Genomic DNA, 20,364 nt, shown 5'->3' with positions numbered 1-20,364 from the left:
TACAGGAAGAAGTCGGTATCGTTCAAGAAAAACATGATTTTCATGCAGGACAATGCTCCATCACATGCATCCAACTACTCCACAGCGTGGCTGGCCAGTAAAGGTCTAAAAGAAGAAAAAATAATGACATGGCCCCCTTGTTCACCTGATCTGAACCCCATAGAGAACCTGTGGTCCATCATAAAATGTGAGATCTACAGGGAGGGAAAACAGTACACCTCTCGGAACAGTGTCTAGGAGGCTGTGGTGGCTGCTGCACGCAATGTTGATCTAAAACAGATCAAACAACTGACAGAATCTATGGATGGAAGGCTGTTGAGTGTCATCATAAAGAAAGGTGGCTATATTGTTCACTAATTTTTTTGTTTTTTGTTTTTGCATGTCAGAAATGTTTATTTCTAAATTTTGTGCACTGATATTGGTTTACCTGGTGAAAATAAACAAGTGAGATGGGATTATATTTGGTTTTTATTAAGTTGCCTAATAATTCTGCACAGTAATAGTTACCTGCCCAAACAGATATCCTCCTAAGATAGCCAAATCTAAAATAAAAAAACACTCCAACTTCCAAAAACATTAAGCTTGGATACTTATGAGTCTTTTGGGTTGATTGAGAACATAGTTGTTGATGAATAATAAAGATAATCCTCTAAAATACAACTTGCCTAATAATTCTGCACACAGTGTATATACTGTGAGCACCACATAGCCTCCTTATATACAGTGTTAGCCTCACATAGCCTTCATATATACACTGTGAGCCCCACATAGCCTCCTTATATACAGTGTGAGCCTCACATAGCCTCCATATATACACTGTGAGCCCCACATAGCCTCCTTATATACAGTGTGAGCCCCACATAGCCTCGTGATATACAGTGTGAGCCTCACATAGCCTCCATATATACACTGTGAGCACCACATAGCCTCCTTATATACAGTGTGAGCCTCACATAGCCTCCTTATATGCAATGTGAGCCCCACATAACCTCCTTATTTACAGTGTGAGCCTCACATAGCCTCCATATATAAACTGTGAGCACCAAATAGCCTCCTTATATACAGTATGAGCCTCACATAGCCTCACAGTGTGAGCCTCACATAGCCTCCATATATACACTGTGAGCCCCACATAGGCTCCATATATACATTGTGAGCCCCACATAGCCTCCATATATACACTGTGAGCCCCATATAGGCTCCATATATACATTGTGAGCCCCACATAGCCTCCATATATACACTGGCTGCAGCGGTGACGTGTCTATTGCTGCAGGATGAAGTGAAGAGACAAAGGGAAACATGGACAGCAGTATCATGGAATGATGGGAAATCATTTGAATATATGATTTTTTTTAAATTACTCTAAAAACACAATAAGCCCATTTTTAGAATGAAAAATTGGAGGACCATGCCACTTAGATACTGGACATGCCTTAAAAGACCAATTTACAATTTAAATTGAATGAAGCATTCAATTAATTGCACATTTGTGGCCATGAGTTTTGAGACCAACACAAATTTTGATATTCACAAAGTTTACAAGCTTCATTGTTTTTTTTAGATCCAAATCTGGTTTTAGATCTAAAATTGATCCCATTCCGTGCATGAGAAAACCCCATACATGAATCGTTTCAGGATGCTTCAATGTTGGCATGACACAGGACTTATGGTAGAGCCCACCTTTTTTTCTCCAAACAATCATTCTTTCCGGACATCCAAAACATTGTGAAGAGGGCTTCATCATAGAAAGACTCTCTGAGAATTGCTAAGCGAAAATTGGCCCAACTTTGGAAAGGAAGAATCATAGTTGATGCAAGTCCGAAGTTTATAACTTCTATCAATCCCAACAACTGCTTTTACTGCTTCTCAATCTACAGGAATGGCAGAAGTATAAGCCTAAAGTAAATACATTATATTAGCAAAGCACCTTGTGTAGGGGGGTTCTATTTCAAACATAGATTCTGATGTACACTCGAAAGAAGTTAGCAGGCCCCATCACAACCAGGACTGACATCTGACATATAACATATATAACATAGTTGACAACTTTTATGGATGGTCTTGTGAGAGGTCAACGAACACAAAGGATGCCACTGAAAAATTTCTTGCCAATGACCACACACCTGTTCTCAGGCAACACCACCTTCATGTCTTGTTCAAACTTCACGGTTTCGCAAATGTATTTTTTTCAACGGGCTTTAAGGAAGACTTTTCACCAAATTTTTCATGTAGAACTGGACACATGATATAATGTAATAGTGGCTTTGAGGTTTGTAAGGGCTTAGTATCCAGCATAAAGTTACTGCTCCCTAGACATAAGTAGCGGTGGAGTGTATGGCGGATATACTACTCATAGAACTGCAAAGCACATGTAATACAAGAAATAACTACAACTACAATAACCCTGGCTGCCGCTCCTACTGAAATTGACCACTTTGGCTTTTAATGGTATTGTACCTGTCGGGGAATTGTCTACTATTTTAAAGAAATTATTAATAGAAGTTAAGTTTACGATGTATACAGGCATGGTGGAAACTGGAAACTGTATTAATTGGACTTTGGACAATAGGAATTGGCCTATGAAGCTGAGTTTATTTTACCGGCATCCCTGATGTCTTGTGGTTGTACTTAATCTTTCATTTGCTCCCTGTATCCAATTCTACGCATGCTCATATTTCCAGTACCTCAAAAACATCTACAAAATCCACCCTTGCCATTCTTACCATGGAAACAGCAAAAATGACATTTCCATTGCGATTACTGTAATTCATCACTTATCTGTATCCTGAGTCCAGTGGCCAAGTCCATCTTTCTGTCTATTCTCCACACCAGAGCCAGGCAAAGTGCCGCCAGCGGGCTTTATCAGGCCCTTTGGCCCGCAACAGCCAAAAGGTTAAAAACAGTGGCTGAGTGGCTCATGGATCGCTCCATGCCGCAGCCCTTTCCAATCCAGTATCTCAATTTCACCACTATCTTCATCTTCAGGATGCAAATACCAGTGAATATAATGTTGGAGGAGGGAACTGACAGCTCCTTCTTCCACTATTTAGTCTGCGCAACTGAGACTCAGACAGCATACGTGATGATGCCACTGTGTGGAGTCTCATTGTGCACGCAGCAAAGATCCCCCGGGGAAATGTGAGCAGTGTGAGTATTTGTTTTGGATTTTTTTCACTTGTCAGTCACCTGGGGTGAATATGTGGAGACATCATACTATTTGTGAGTCTGTGGTGGCCAGCATACTGTGTGGGGTTACGCTATGTGTAGAGGCTATGAGGGATCATACTGTGTGTAGTTGGGATTTGAGGATCATCATACTATGTATGGGGGCTGTGGGGTCCATCATATTGAGTGTGAGTGACATCATACAGTGTGGGGTGGAGGGCTGTGGGGGCCATCATACTATGTGGGGGGGGCTGTGAGGATCATCAAACCATGTATGGAAGCTGTGTGGACCATCATACTGAGTGTGGGTGGGACATCATATAGTTTCGGGTGGGCGCTAAGATACCATGTATGGGGGGCTGTGTAGACCATCATACCATGTGGGAGGACTTTTGAGGGCGATCATAACAAGTATGGGAGTTGTGGGGGCTACCATACTGAGTGTGTGCTCATCATACAGTGTGGAAGAGGGGGGGGGGGACTGTGGGGGCGATCATACTATGGGGGGTATGGAGTCTACTATACTGTGTTGGGGCTGTGGGGTTCATCATAATGTGCTGGGGGGCTGTGGGAGTATTATATACTCTGGAGGGCTGTGGGAATATTATACTGTATGGGAGGTTGTGGGGGCCATCATACTGTGTGTGAGGCTGTGTGTGGGGAGCTGTGGGAATCATACTGTGTATAGAGGGGCTGTAAGGATCATCATACAATGTGTTAGGCAGGTGCCCCACACTCCACACACTAAATAGCAATTGATATCTATGTTCTATTTCCTCAAATATTGTAAGTATTCAGTAACAGATGTATTGTAACTGATCATGAGCTATTCAGCCCTGCACTATGAACCCAATATAAACCCGCCCTTTGCTTCAGAGCAACAGAGAATTGTAGTTTCGTTTTTCTCTTCCTCCGTCAGCCATGGCGTCTGCTTATCTGAGGGACGAGCTGCTCTGCTCCATCTGTCTGAGCACTTATACAGATCCTGTAATGCTGAGATGTGGACACAACTTCTGCCGGGTCTGTATTGATCGTGCGCTGGATATGTGACACCCCAGGGGTCTGGTTGCCACAGTGATAGAGATATTACGTCTGAGAGCAGGTGGGAGGTCTCTTGGTCAGGAATCCTATGCATGCCACACCTCCTGCACAGTCCTGGGAGGGGAAGAACTTCCCCTATATAAAACTGGGGCTGAGGCAGGGTTGGTGAGTAGAGAAGAAGTAGAGACAGAGAAAAGAAGCAAATATAGGAACAGAACATCAGGAGCTCTGTGGGAGCAGTGTTACAAGGAGTCAGGGGCTGGCAGCTGCAGAGCTCGCCCTGACTGAGAAGATTTCTTACCGGACCCGGAGTCCGAGGCTGTGGGGACTAACTCCTACCCAGCAGCAGAATCCGTCAGGCAGGGGATTCCAGGTCCTCTGGCCAAGAAACCCGAAGGCCCCGAGTCACCGGCCATACGGGTGAGCACCACACGGTACACTGAGGGACGTGGGCTACTTATACCCGCCTTTAGCAAGGTAGCCAGAAGAGTACAGTTAGTTTGGGAGGCCTACAACTCCGCCTGGCCAGGGGAGATCCCATCTGCTCAAGGACTGACCAGGCCACAATCGCTAGCCAGTACTCCGGGAGGGTCTATCTTTGTCACCAGTAAAGACCCTGAACTACACCGTACCGTCTCCGAGTGGTTCCTGCTACCCCCATCATCCACGTCGGCTGCCCTGAGGCCATACCCCTCCCGTTGGGGGTTATACTATCACGCTGCACAATCCTACCACCGGCCTCAGCGGTCTGCCCTGCAGCAGCAGCTCCTTAGCTGTACTCAACGGGTGGCGTAGTCGTCCAACATCTACCGCTGATACATCGCCGCTCAGTTTGACTCCCTGGGCACGGACCGGGTCACCGCCACGAGACTACAACCCTCAACAGATCCGGCTCCGGGTAAGCTCCCGCGTGCGCAACGCAGCGCGACACAGGCCCAGGGGCGCGTCAACTTTTGGCGTTGTCGGCAGGATTTCGTGCCCGCAACCACCGGGTACTGCGTGCCTGAAAAAGACTGTTCAAACTTACCTGTGGTGAAGATTCCCGCCATCCGGCGCCATCTTCAGCCTTCTTCTCGCCATCGGTGAAGATTCCCGCCATCCGGCACCATTTTCAGCCTTCTTCCCGCCTTCCGTGGAGTTTTCCCGCCGTTGGACGCCATCTTGAAGACGTCGCGCGGGAAGAAGAGGGGCGTGGACTCCGAAAGCGCGCGAGAACTGAAGCCCCGCCTCACGTTCCGGACGTCGCGAAAGGTCCTGGAAGGAGCCCAGCAGACGCCGACGTCACAGGAGCGCGACGGAAGGTCCTCAACCCTGACGATCTACTGCGGAGCCGCGGCCTACGGAAGAGGATCATCGCAAGGTAGGCCACGGTCCACTAGGGGGGAGGAGGATGTCGGATACGGAGGAGAGCTTCACTGCCTCAACCCCCGCCAGCGCCACCGCTGCTGCAGTCATGCCTTTCACCATGCCCTATATCCCGGGAGCGGCCTGGCTACCCCAGCACTCAGGGGAATCACATACCCTGCATGACTTTAGAGAAAAGCTGGATAGCCTCTTCCAGGTGTACCCCCTCACAGAAGAGCAAAAAGTGAGCATCCTGGTGGCCCAATTAACTGGGGCAGCCCGAAGGGAGGTAAAGTCCTGGCCACCTGGGGGGAGGACTGTCGCAGGGATACTAACCCGGCTGAGGGACACCTTTGATACCCGCACCTCAGCCGAGATCAAGCTTAGATTCTACGGGTGCAAGCAGCGAGCACACGAGAGTATAAGGGACTATGCCCTGAACCTACAAGAGGCCCTGAGAGCCATTAAGCAGACCGACCCTGACGGCGTGGGAGACGAGGACAGGCTGTTGACTGAACAATTTATAGAGGGTTTATATTGCAATGCCCACCGAACCCAGTTGCGGGCAATGGCCTTACAGGACCCTCATCTGGGATTTGCACAGTTCAAGGACAGAGCCATCCGGGTGCTCCGAGAACCGGCACCAGGTGGCGTTGTGACCCACAGACGCCCCACTACCACTTACCACCAGGAGGCGGCACCCTTGTCGGCAGGGCCTGTGGGAGCTGATGCGCAGGCTTTGAACAATGACCCGGCTCCAGACCTGCACCATCAGGTCCAAGAGCTAGCTAAAAGCGTTGCTGCGCTAACCCGAACTGTGCAGTCTTTACAGGTTTCCACTCCAGGGAAGATCCAGCTGGCATCCGGACCGGAGGACATCCCGTGGCGTCGACCAAGGAGGACCCCACCGGCCAGAGGGAGACCCAGCGACCGATACAACGAGGACGGACGACCCATCTGCCGCCGCTGCAATCAACCCGGACATATGGCAAGGTACTGTCCTTTAAACTGGCACAACCTAGGGTAGAGGGCCAACCCCCAGGAAAAAGATCACCAGGCCCATCGAACTGGCGCGACAAATATGTGGGAGGACGTCCAGTCTTACCCGTGGTACTGGATGGCATTCCTATGAGTGCCCTACTGGACACCGGGTCACAGGTCACCACCATCCCGTACGTGCTCTTCAAGCAGTACTGGAATGACTCGGATATCACCCGCTACCCTGACGACGACTTGAGTATCATCGCCAGCAATGGCCAGCCCGTGCCACAGATTGGATTTAAAGAGGTGACCATTAAAATCGGTAGAGTCGAACTGGCAGCACAGGGACTGATCATTGTAGACATTGACAAACACGAGAGTCACCCAAAGATAACTCTAGGAACTAATGTAATTGAAAATTGTCTTGCAGAGGTGATTTTCCTTTTACAGCAGGTTGCCAAGAACGCCAGCTCCGGCGAGCAGCGAGTGCTCCAAAAAGAGATCCGGGCACTGATGCGACGGCAACAGGTGGAACTCTCCGGCGGTGAGATTGGTAGTGTGAGAATGTGTGACCCTTTCCCTATTGCCATGCCCCCAAAAAGTGAAATGATGATTTGGTGCCGGGCAGCTATTGGTCTGAGAGGTAGAGATTACTAGGCAATGGTAGAACCAGTTTACTCAGACAGTAGGCCCACCATCTTGACAGCACGGGGGGTGGTTAATGTACGCCATGGGAGGGTGCCCGTTCGCATAATCAATATCGGGAAGAGGGAAGTGTACCTGCCCCGGTATGCCACGCTAGCCAAATTATATACCATTAACCAAAATGCTATACAATCTGTGGAACCCTTGCCTCCATCTCACCCGGAGGAAGGTAACGGCTCTAAGAAAACAATGGAGGACTGGTGTCAGCAACTACATTTGGGTACTGACTCCACTCCCTCACACCAGAAACAGGGAGTCTATTGGGTGGTTCAAGAGTACGAGAGAGTGTTTAGTAAACACCCGTTAGACTTCGGGCGAGTCAAGGTGGTAGAACACCACATCCCCACGGGAGACCATCCTCCCATAAAAGAGAGGTATCGACCCGTACCCCCTGCACACTACCAACACGCCAAGGGGATGCTTAGAGACATGAAGGAGGCTGGGGTGATCAGGGATAGCTGTAGCCCCTGGGCAGCTCCACTAGTCTTAGTCAAAAAGAAAGACAACACCATGAGGATGTGTGTAGATTACCGGAAAATCAACCGTATCACACACAAGGATGCGTACCCCTTACCAAGGATAGAGGAGTCTTTGGCTGCTTTAAGATCTGCTAACTTCTTCTCTACCTTGGATCTCACTAGTGGGTACTGGCAGGTTCCTGTAGCAGAGGCGGACCGGGAGAAGACCGCATTCACCACCCCGATGGGACTTAGCGAGTTTACCTGTATGCCGTTCGGACTCTGCAACGCACCAGGAACCTTCCAACGATTAATGGAGTGCTGTCTGGGCCACAGAAACTTCGAGACGGTCCTGTTGTACCTGGACGATGTCATCGTATATTCTAAGACTTATGAGGACCACCTGAAACACCTGGCGGAAGTGTTCGAAGCTCTGGCAAGCTACGGCCTAAAGGTGAAACCCTCCAAGTGTCACCTCCTGAAACCAAAGGTGCAGTACCTGGGACACGTGGTGAGCGCTGACGGAGTGGCTCCCGACCCTGATAAGATCACCGCAATTAAGGAATGGCCAAGTCCCTCCAGTGTAAAGGAAGTGCGGCAGTTCCTCGGGTTGGTAGGCTACTACCGCAGGTTCATCCCCGGTTTCACCAAAAAGGCAGCTCCTATGCAGGACCTCCTGATAGGCCAGTCCCGGAAGGCCAAGAACCAGAAGCCGCCCTTCAGATGGGAGAAGTTGGAAGAAGAGTCCTTCCGCCAGCTGAAGATGGCCCTCACGGGGGATGAAATCCTGGCGTACCCGGATTACAGCCAGCCCTTTATCCTCTACACCGACGCAAGTAACATCGGGCTAGGAGCCGTGTTGTCCCAGATCCAGCAGGGGAAGGAGCGAGTAATCGCTTACGCCAGCCGAAAACTGCGACCCACCGAAAGAAACCCTGAGAATTACAGCTCATTTAAGCTAGAGTTCCTGGCAGTGGTGTGGGCAGTCACCGAACGCTTTAAGCACTACCTCGCTTCTTCCCGGTTCGTCGTGTACACGGATAACAACCCGTTGACACACCTGGACACGGCAAGACTCGGTGCCCTAGAGCAGAGATGGATGGCCCGCCTGTCCAACTACGAGTTCACCATCAAATACCGGGCAGGACGCTCCAATACCAACGCGGACGCCCTGTCCAGGATGCCAAACCTACCGGACGTAGGAGAAGATCCAGAGGGACTGGAAGAAGTCGAACTCCCCGCGTTTCACCGTCATGGGACTATCCAGTATTCCCATCGGGTAAGGAGTAAGCAAGGCGCTACGCTTAACCCCTTACCTCACTACAACTGGGCGGAAACGCAAGACAGTGACCCTGCCGTCCGGCTGGTGAAGGAGATGCTGACTCGGCCAGAGGCTCGCCTTGACCCAGACGCTCCGGAGGAAGCCAAGCAACTGTGGGCAGAAAAGAGTAGACTGTTCCTTTACAAGGGGAAGTTGTGCCGCAGGATGGTTAACTCCCGGACGCATGAACTAATCTGGCAAGTAGTGGTGCCACGACGAGACGCAGCCATGGTGATGGAGGCATACCACGATGGAGCTGGGCATTTCGGATGGAAGAAGCTGGAGTTCCTGCTGCGCGGGCGGTTCCATTGGGTAGGCATGAGGGGAACCATCGAGAGGTGGTGCAGAGACTGTGGCCCGTGCAACCTGAGGAGGAAGGACCGTGCCAGCCAGAAGACTCCCCTGCAGTCCATCGTCACCCGGCAGCCGTTGGAACTGGTAGCCTTGGATCATGTAAAACTGACCCCAAGCAGAAGTGGCTACGTCTACGCGTTAACCATCGTGGATCATTACTCCCGGTTCTTGGTTGTCGTCTCCGTCAAGGACTTAACGGCTCAAACAGCAGCTAGAGCCTTCCAGCAGCACTTCTGCCGTTCACACGGGTACCCGGACCAAGTGCTGACGGACCAGGGACCTGCCTTTGAAGCGGAGGTCTTCCAGGAATTCTGCAATCTGTATGGCTGCCGGAAGATAAGGACGACACCCTATCATCCGCAAACTAATGGACTTTGTGAGAAAATGAACCAGGTGGTAATGGATCTTCTGAAAACGTTGCCCCTGGAAGAACGCAGTCTGTGGCCTGAGAAGCTGCCCGATCTGGTGGACCTATACAACCACATCCCGGTAGGTTCCACCAACTGTACCCCGGCTTACCTAATGAGGGCGAGACCTGGTAAGTTACCTGTTGACCTGGAAATGGGAGTCCTGACACCCGAGGACACTTCACCAGAAGCAGACTGGGACACAGAGAGGCAGCAGCAGTACCGGAAAGTACAGGAGAGCGTGGAGCGAAGTCTCTGTCAGGCTAGGGAGAGACAAGAGAAAACTTACAACCAGTATGCTCCCGCTGTTCCCCTGGTGCCCGGAGAGCAGGTCTTGAAGAGGAAAAGACGGCTCCACAAGTTGGACGACCAGTGGGAGAAGGACCCGTACACCGTACTGCCCTCAAGCCACGAGAACCCGAAGGTCTGTACCATCAGTAAAGACGGAGGGGAGACCACAGCCATTGTATCCCGGGATCACCTGAAGAAGTGTCCTGAACAGCTACGGAACCCTGAAGAGGAACAAGAAGACCATCGACCCGTAGAGGAAAGGGAAGATATGGTTAGTACTGTGCTCGGAGACTTCCCTCGGTCTTGGACTCAAGTCAATGGTGCAGTTGTGGTACCCGTACTCACCTTCCTCCAACCAGCATCCCAAGCACCTACGGAGCAACAGGTAGAGCTGGAAGAACAGCCGGTCCAGGAGGCAGAAGACCCCACACCAGCAGATCAGGAGGATCAACCCTCTGCTTGCAGTGAGCCTGCCATATCCCTAGTGAGCCAAAGGGCCCATAGACAGCTGCCCAATTTACCCTTGACAGCTCCTACACCCTGTAGTTCAGGGCCAGACTGTCAGCTCCGTAGGTCCACTAGGGCCACTAGAGGCCAGTTACCCGCACGTTGGAGGATTTGAAGTGTATAAATTGTTTTATTTGTGGTTACCTGTTTTTCTTGTTGCTTGTGTATAATTATGTGTTTCTAGTTGTTTATAGGAGTCTTTGGTGGATTTACCGGGAATCCTGTGTACATAGTTGGAGCGTAACCCAGGACGGACTAAAGACTGTTAAGGACTCGGGGCAGGACAGACCCCTACCTGGTTACGTCTCCCTGTTTTGGTGAAATGGACACCTTGCTTTCTTCAAAGACTGCACCCGGTTACGGACATGCCGTGACCACCTTTATGTGTTTCTTTATTGTATTGTTATTGTTATATCTTGTTATGTTTTTCTAAAATATGTTTAGTCCCGGAGTACTAAATTTCACTAGGGGGGAATGTGACACCCCAGGGGTCTGGTTGCCACAGTGATAGAGATATTACGTCTGAGAGCAGGTGGGAGGTCTCTTGGTCAGGAATCCTATGCATGCCACACCTCCTGCACAGTCCTGGGAGGGGAAGAACTTCCCCTATATAAAACTGGGGCTGAGGCAGGGTTGGTGAGTAGAGAAGAAGTAGAGACAGAGAAAAGAAGCAAATATAGGAACAGAACATCAGGAGCTCTGTGGGAGCAGTGTTACAAGGAGTCAGGGGCTGGCAGCTGCAGAGCTCGCCCTGACTGAGAAGATTTCTTACCGGACCCGGAGTCCGAGGCTGTGGGGACTAACTCCTACCCAGCAGCAGAATCCGTCAGGCAGGGGATTCCAGGTCCTCTGGCCAAGAAACCCGAAGGCCCCGAGTCACCGGCCATACGGGTGAGCACCACACGGTACACTGAGGGACGTGGCTACTTATACCCGCCTTTAGCAAGGTAGCCAGAAGAGTACAGTTAGTTTGGGAGGCCTACAACTCCGCCTGGCCAGGGGAGATCCCATCTGCTCAAGGACTGACCAGGCCCCAATCGCTAGCCAGTACTCCGGGAGGGTCTATCTTTGTCACCAGTAAAGACCCTGAACTACACCGTACCGTCTCCGAGTGGTTCCTGCTACCCCCATCATCCACGTCGGCTGCCCTGAGGCCATACCCCTCCCGTTGGGGGTTATACTATCACGCTGCACAATCCTACCACCGGCCTCAGCGGTCTGCCCTGCAGCAGCAGCTCCTTAGCTGTACTCAACGGGTGGCGTAGTCGTCCAACATCTACCGCTGATACATCGCCGCTCAGTTTGACTCCCTGGGCACGGACCGGGTCACCGCTACGAGACTACAACCCTCAACAGATCCGGCTCCGGGTAAGCTCCCGCGTGCGCAACGCAGCGCGACACAGGCCCAGGGGCGCGTCAGATACACAGGACGAGTCTGGAGTTTATTCCTGTCCTGAATGCAGAGAAGAGTTTCCGGAGCGGCCGGCGCTGATGAGGAACATAAATCTTCATAATGTCGCAGAACGTTTCCTGATTACTCTGCAAGAACAAGAGGAGATCACCGGGATCTGCTGCACTTACTGTGTGGACTCTCCTGTACCTGCTGTTAGATCCTGTCTACACTGTGAGGCTTCTCTGTGTGATAAACACCTGAGGTCTCACAGCAAATCACCAGAACACGTCTTATCTGATCCCAGCACTTCTCTGGAGAAAAGGAAATGTTCTGTCCATAAGAAGATCCTGGAATATTACTGCACTGAGGACGCTGCTTGTATCTGTGTGTCCTGCAGTTTGGCCGGAGAACATCGGGGACATCGGGTGGAGATGCTGGATGAGGCCTCTGAGAAGAAGAAGGAGAAACAAATGTTCTGCAGAAACTGATCACAAAGAGAGAGGAGACTGAGGAAAGAGTCAGAAATCTGGAGGCTCGCAGGAGAAAAGCTCAAGAAAAAGCATCTGGAGAAGCGGAGAGAGTCACTGCCCTGTGTACAGACATCAGGAGACGGGTGGACGACCTGGAGAAGAAGGTCCTGAGTGAGATCTCCAGGCAGGAAAAGGAAGAGTCCCTGTTACTGTCTGCTCTGATCCATCAGCTGGAGATAAAGAAGGACGAGCTGTCCAGGAAGATGAGACACATTGAGGAGCTGTGTAACATGACGGACCCACTGACTGTCTTACAGGAACCAGACACCGGTGACTTGTGTGATCCTGAGGAGGAGGGAGGTGATGAGGACACAGGGGGACATGATAAACAGCCCCATGATGGAGATGACCTGGATGTGGCTGTGATCTCACACACATTACACACATTATGTGAGGTAATATCAGGTATAAGGAGCGGGATCTATGTGGAGGATCCTACAGACATATTACTGGATGTAAACACAGCTGGTAATAATCTCCTTATATCAGACGACCTGAAAACTGCAACCTGGACAAAAAAGGAGCAGAAACGTCCAGAAACAGCAGAGAGATTCCAGGATTATCAGGTGATGAGCAGGAGGGGATTTACCTCAGGACGACATTACTGGGATGTGGAGGGCGGACGATCAGGTGGTTGGAGTGTAGGAATGTGTTATCCCAGTATAGACAGGAGGGGTGATGGGTCATACATTGGAGATAATAACAAGTCCTGGAGTTTGTGGAGTTCTAATAATCAGTATGTAGTGAGACATGACAGTAAAGAGATCCGGTTACCTGACAAGATCTCCAGTGATAGAGTCAGGATATATCTGGATTATGAGGCCGGGAAGTTGTCCTTTTATGAGCTGTGTGACCCCATCAGACACTTACACACTTTCACTGCTACCTTCTCCGAGCCCCTTCATGCTGCATTATGTGTATGGCATTGTTCTATAAAGATATTAGGGGAAAGTAGACAGGGTGACAGAAACCAAACTTTTGATTGCTGAATCATTTGACCAATGGCATTGAATAAGAAGGTGGGATATAGCTGATCTCTACATGGCCGGGGAGGAGCTTCTAATGGCACCACAACTGGCTAAATTGTTTGTGTGGAGAAGCTGCGCCTGCAGATGTATTTCACTGTGATATTTTCATGTGCTATATAAATACATTATGCAAGCAACATTTCCAAGGTGGAGGGGTATTTGCCCCGTGTAGTTTCAATCACACTTCCACCTCCCACATTTTATCCACAACAATAATGGCCTTTTACCGTTTACCAATAATAGCCTTTTACCTGGCGCCACTGAAAATTCGACTTCTGTGTATTTATACCACTGTAACTATTTCATGCTCTGCAGTCTCACATAATGAATGCAACCTTATCTTAGGAAATAAGACAAACGCTTTAAAAGGGAGCCTGACGAGTAAAAACAAAACAAAACACTATTAACATGCAGATATGAGGTTAATCTGCAGGTTAATAACGTTCTGAAGCAGTGTGGCCACTGCACTGAGAGCCCCGCTGCCTGGAGTAAATAAACGTTATTCCTCTCTGTAGCCTCGGGCTTTCAGTCATAGAGGTGCGGCCGGGGTGACTTCAGTATCCACTCAATCTATAGTGAGCGGCGGCTGCAGCCTCATCCCCGCCACTGAGTGACAGCTGACTCAGCTTTCAGTCAGGGCAGGGATGTGGTTACAGCCGCCGCTCCCTATGCATTGAGCGGATACTGAAGTCACACCGGCCGCACCTCTATGACTGAAAGGCTAGGGTCACACGAGCATACTTAACCCCTTCACAGCATGTGCCATATATCTACGGCGCATGTCGTGTCTTCCCCTTTGGCACAGGCTCCGGCGCTGAGCCTGCACCTTTTTAGGCACATGACAGCAATAAAATGCAATAACAGGTGATCTAAACATCGTATCTACACCAAAATTATATCAATAAAAACGTCAGCTCTGCAAAAAAAAAAAAGCCCTCACTCAGCCCCGGATCACGAAAAATGGAGACACTACGGGTCTCGGAAAATGGCACTTTTTTTTTTTTTAAATAACAAACTTTGGATTTTTTTTTCACCACTTAAATAAAAACCTATACATGTTTGGTATCGGTGAATTCGTAATGACCGGTAGAATCATACTGGCAGGTCAGTTTTAGCATTTAGTGAACATGGTAAAAAAAAACAATTGTGGAATTGCACTTTTTTTGCAATTTCACCACACTTTGAACTTTTTTCCCCATTTTCCGGTACACGATATGGCAAAACTAATGGTGTCGCTCAAAAGTACAATTTGTCTTGCAAAAAAACAAGCCCTCACACGGCCATATTGACAGAAAAATAAAACAGTTATGGCTCCGGGAAGAAAGGGAGCAAAAAACGAAAATGGGAAATCAGAAAATGGCCGCACCGTGAAGGAGTTAAAAAAAAATCGGTCCCATTTGATCATTTACAGGACCATTAACAGTTGTCTATGTTACAGAATTGCAATGTATCCGTAAAAATTGGATGCCATTCTGATGATCCGTATGGCATCCAATTTTTTTTTCTCGCACTGTCCGATTTCTGAGTGAAATCACAGCAGGCTGCGATTTAGTTCTCACACCAAACACAGCTGCTAAAGACAAAAACTCAGATCTGCACGGCCTGCACATAACCCCTTTAATTAATTATTTTTCCTTCTTAATTGTTATAATTGTTAGATTTATTTTCCTGTCTGATAATAAACTTTTGCAAACTAAGAGCTTGTTTAGTTTCTTAGTTATTGGGTTTAATTATTGAGTTTGATTATTGGATTATTGGGTATAAATTGCCTTGTAAACATGAAACTAGATGCAATATAAGAGAAACAAAAGAACGGCATGAATCCTTACATAAACGAGATAAAAAAAAAATAGAATGAAACATCATCATAATTAATGCAAGATATCATAAAACATTCCCAAAATGAGGGGAGTTATCGACGCGTTTCACTCAACATTGAATAGATACACATTACTCTTTGCAAAGCGATAAAGCTGTGGTCAAGAAGGAAGAAATACCGCCTGTTACCTGATGGCATCCGCGGCACTTCTTTTGATTAGCCGGCCTTGCACAATGTCATTGTTGCGACATGACGCATTGATGTTGCGCCAGGTCAATTAATCAAAAGGAGAGCCGTGAATGCCGGCAGGTAAGAATCGCTACTCTCTCTCCCATTCCAGCAGGAATGGTCTCTGGGCCGTACAAATAAATTTGCCCCAACTCCACAAATTATATAATAAATTCAATATATCATCACAATAGTCTGTAAGTCCTGGATAGCCAGAAATCTATCATAGTGGAACATATGCATGAAAATACCAGTCCTACTGGTGTACGTGTCATGCCACAGTCGCCAAAAAAACACAATATAAACATCCAAACAATTATTCAAATAATATAAAAAAATTGTGAAGTGTAATGTAAATCTAAAACTAAAATAAAATAATTTATTAGTAATCTATATATATATAATCGTCTTATCCCGTCTGTCTGTCTGTCTTTCTGTCTGTCCAGGAAATCCCGCGTCGCTCATTGGTCCGGCAGCGGCCAATCAGCGCCGCGGGATTTCTGAGAAAAGATGGCGGCCGTTAGCGGCTCATCTGCGGGACGGAGCTCAGCGGCAATGCAGCCGGGAGATGACCGGCACGAGGCGCTCATCTCCCGACCGCCGGCGCCGCTGACCTCCATGCGGCTAGGGTGTGAAGGGAGGACAGGGGAGCGGCGCTGCGGGTCGGGATACTTATGCTGAGAGCGCCCGCTCATGTCCCAGGTTCTCGCAGAGGAAGTAGCCGCACAGGCAGCGGCGCTGACATCCATGCGGCTAGGGTGTCAAGGGAGGATCGGGGAACGGCGCTGCGGGTCGGGATACTTCTGCTGCGAGCGCCTGCTCATGTCCTGGGTTCTCGCAGCGGAAGTAGCCGCACAGGCAGAGCCGCTCCCCGGTCCTCACCAATACAATTCGCTGATTGGTCGCGATCTCTCGCCGTGACCAATCACTGATCTTGGCCCAAAAGTTAAACACCGCTGTGCTGATTGGTCACGGCTGCTGCCCGCGACCAATCACCGATTTGGGCGCCACATTTAAATATCGGCCGCGACCAATCAGCACAGCGGTGTTTAAATGTGTCTGCAAGATCGGTGATTGGTCGCGGCCGCTATTTAAATGTGGCGCCCAAATCGGTGATTGGTCGCGGGCAGCGTCCGCGACCAATCAGCACAGCGGTGTTTAACTTTTGCGGCAAGATCAGTGATTGGTCACGGCCGAAGACCGCGACCAATCACCGATTTGTGCGCCACATTTAAATAGCAGCTGCGACCAATCACCGATCTTGCAGAGACATTTAAACACCGCTGTGCTGATTGGTCGCCGACGCTGCCCGCGATCAATCACCGATTTGGGCGCCACATTTAAATAGCGTCCGCGACCAATCACCGATCTTGCAGACACATTTAAACACCGCTGTGCTGATTGGTCGCGGACGCTATTTAAATAAAGCGTAATTCCATCGCTTTTTTACGGAGGCGCAGGATGGATACTCACCTACCCGATGTCAGGGGAGAGGCGTCCGGTCCGGTCCGCTCCAATCAAGCGCTTCCAGCATCTGCCGGTGAGCCGATCAGCTGTTAGCTAACCGGCTTGTAACCAGCCGGTCAGCTGATTACAAGCCGGTCACGTGACAGTCAGCTGATCGCTTCATGGCGTCTCTCATCCATTGGGTAGGTGAGTATCCATAGTCTGTACATACAGGGCTAGGGACACACACACGACACATAGACACACAGGACACATAGACACAGACAGTACACACACGACACACAGACAGTACACATGTCACCCTTCATTTTCACACTGTTTTTTTTGCTGCGCTTTTTTACGCAGTGTGTGAATGGAGGTGCTTTTTTTACCTGCTTAAAAAAACGCAGGGAAAATACGCAGCGTAAAAAAACGCAGGGAAATACGCAATGTGTGAACGCAGCCTAAGAGTGCGTAAAGAGAAGAAACACCCTCCTGAACAGTGCTGATAAGTTTTATGTTGCTACATTTTCCATATGTTGATGTTTGATGCAATTATTTAATTTGTGATTAATCCCCCTGTATGGGTGGTGAGAAAGTTAAAGTAACAGTATAGATGCACGGCAAAGAAGAGTTAACAGTTACCCAGCCCTATGGATGGGAGGAGTTTTGGGGAGTAATAAAACTATTTAGATTTGAGAGTCCTCAGTGGTTGATACCTTTTGATGGCTAACTGAAAAAAATGGTAACAAATTGCCAGCTTTCGAGACTACGCAGGTCTCTTCATCAGGCTAGTATAAGGCTGCGTGCCCACGATGCGTTTTTCATGCGTTTCCGCTGCTGAATTTCTGCAACGGAAATGCATCAAAAACGCTTGGTAATCTGCACCCCATGGTCCCCAATGGCATTCCGCAATGTCAATGCACATGCTGCGGATTTTTCCGCAGCGTTTCTGCAGCGCTCATAAATCCGCAGCATGTTCATTAATTTTGCGGAAGCGCAGCGGAATGGCCGCCATTGACTTGCATTGAGACGCATATAATCCGTGTCTGTACATTTGTACACGCGGATTATATGCGTTTCAATGTGCGGATGGTACCCAGTTCTGGAGGAGAGAAGACTCTCATCCAGACCTGGGTACCATTGTACCTGTAAAAAAAAGAATAAAATAATAAAAAACTTTATATTCACCTGTCCGGCGGCCCCTGCAGCGCTTCTCCTTCCAGGACCTGAGATGACGTCGCGGTCATGTGACCGCAGACTGTCTCGCGATGTGCCGGCAACCCGGAAGAAGCCAGGACGAGCGCGACAGCACACGTGGCGGGGCATCGGGGGTAAGTATAGCTTTATTTTTTTATTTTTACGGTCACACTATATAAATCCATGCCGTTTGCATGGATTTATATAGTGTGACCTAGTTGTCAAGCACTTTCCAAGTGATGCTATCGCCTGGAAAGTGCTTGTCAGTCCGCATGCGGAAACATATGCGTTAACGCATGTGGATACGCATGTGAATCCGCATGTATTCTGCATGTATTCTGCAGGAAAAATGCATGCACAATCTGCATGCGTTTTTTCTGCCAGGGAGATGCAGAAATGCTGCAGAAATTTTCTGCTTCATTTCTGCATCGTGGGCACATAGCCTAACACAAAATCTGAAGAGTCACATATTTATACACAATAAGACACAAAAATAATGTAATAGATAAGACAGGTGATGGAAAGCAGAGTTATTATGGAAGAGATAAACAGTTATGGCTATAAATATTTTAGCAGATAAGGAGTGCGAAAGTTTTATTGTCCTGTGACTAGGTCCAATGATTGCCTCAAGTCTGAGGGGCACATTCCTTAGTTGATGTAGAATGACATAAATCCATGCGACACATTCATTCCTGCTCTGAAAGTGTCAAAGGTCATCATCAGTTTATATTCTAAGACTCTTCTTTCTCTTTGAGATTTGAAATTACCTTTTAATACCAGTAATTTCATGTCTTTTCTGCTGTGATCTATTCTTTTTTCTTTTATTGTGTGGCGATGATGATTCATCCTTGTCCTAAGTTTTTGCCCTGTCTCCCCTACATACAGACCCCCAGCTGGACATTTGGTACATATAATTAAGTACACTACGTTAGATGGGGAGTAAGAAGAGAGTTACTACCTGGTTAGTGTGAGTCAGCAGTTAGTAGTGGAGTTTAGATTAAAGCCAGTCACAGGGAGTGGGACAGACCAGGCAACATACTGGGTGTGTGCAAGGAGGAGATTTTCTGAGGTAGTAAGCCCTGTAACTGTACTGAATAAAATGGCAGTCTGTATCTTAATACGTCCAGAATATCATGGATTCTGGGAAGTGGAACAGACAGAAGGAGAGCTTAGCTACAGTAAGTATGGCCAGAAGGCCAAGGGGGTATAGCTGTGGGTTTTGGGTAACCCTGAGACAGCACAGGTGAGGTGAGGCTAAAATGGCAACGTGTAGGCCGGATAAGGGAGTCTTTGTGAAGAAATACTGAACTTTCCAGTCCGGAACACATGTATAGCACAGAATTGGGCTGTGGATAGTGAAGAATAGATAGAACGGAGTATTCAAGTCAGGCATACTGTATTGCTGAAATGTTATTCACAAGTGATGTGCTGCCACACAAAACAAAACCAATATGTGTAAAACAGAAGATGTGAAAACCAAGGTTTTTTGGCCAGTGCAACCCTTACTCCTCTCCTCTGGTTCTGTTAATGATAATTTCCTCCTCTCTGGGCTCTTCTGTAGTGCAGTGATAAGCCCCCATCCCAGTGAGATAGACCAAGCAACCTAGATAATTTCATAATTCTCACCAGCCATTATGAACAAATTCAGACATAAAATATTTATGCATGGATAGGTATTCTGCCACCCCCAGGAATGGATGTTGGCTGGCTCTCCATACCATTTGTGATACTAACGGCTGGCTCGGAGATCTGATAAAATGCTAGTTTCTGCCTTCTGTATTCAATTGAAAATTCAATTGACTATATGAGCACTGACGCTGGATGTGCCGAGTAGTTCTAATCGGCTCCCCACCCCGATGTGCAGCGGCCTAATGATCACATCAAGCTACTGATGTCAATTCTGTGTCGAAAATGAGGTGAAGACGGTGGTAAGGTAAGTGCTATATGGAGCCAAAGATAGTGGGAAGTTTTACTGTACATGGGGGGCGGGTGCTTGAAAATTTGTGAACCCTTCAAAATTCTCCATATTTCTACATAAGTTTGACCAAAAGCTATATCAGATTTTCACACAAGTCCTAAAAGTAGATAAAGAGAACTGAATAAAATAAAACAAATTAATAAAAAATATTAAACTTTGAATTTT

The 20,364-nt window shown here is 48.4% G+C and overlaps 1 pseudogene; it reads left to right on the top strand.

Moving 5' to 3' along the window:
* The first annotated feature begins 4,089 nt into the window (after nt 1–4,089).
* On the top strand, nt 4,090–13,510 carry LOC141164686 (E3 ubiquitin-protein ligase TRIM7-like; annotated as a pseudogene).
* The last annotated feature ends 6,854 nt before the right edge of the window (nt 13,511–20,364 follow it).

This window comes from Phyllobates terribilis, unplaced genomic scaffold (assembly GCF_046119375.1).
Source record: "Phyllobates terribilis strain yellow unplaced genomic scaffold, ASM4611937v1 Scaffold_10__3_contigs__length_209671492, whole genome shotgun sequence".
NCBI lineage: Eukaryota > Metazoa > Chordata > Amphibia > Anura > Dendrobatidae > Phyllobates > Phyllobates terribilis.
This window is presented reverse-complemented; position numbering and strand designations above follow the sequence as displayed.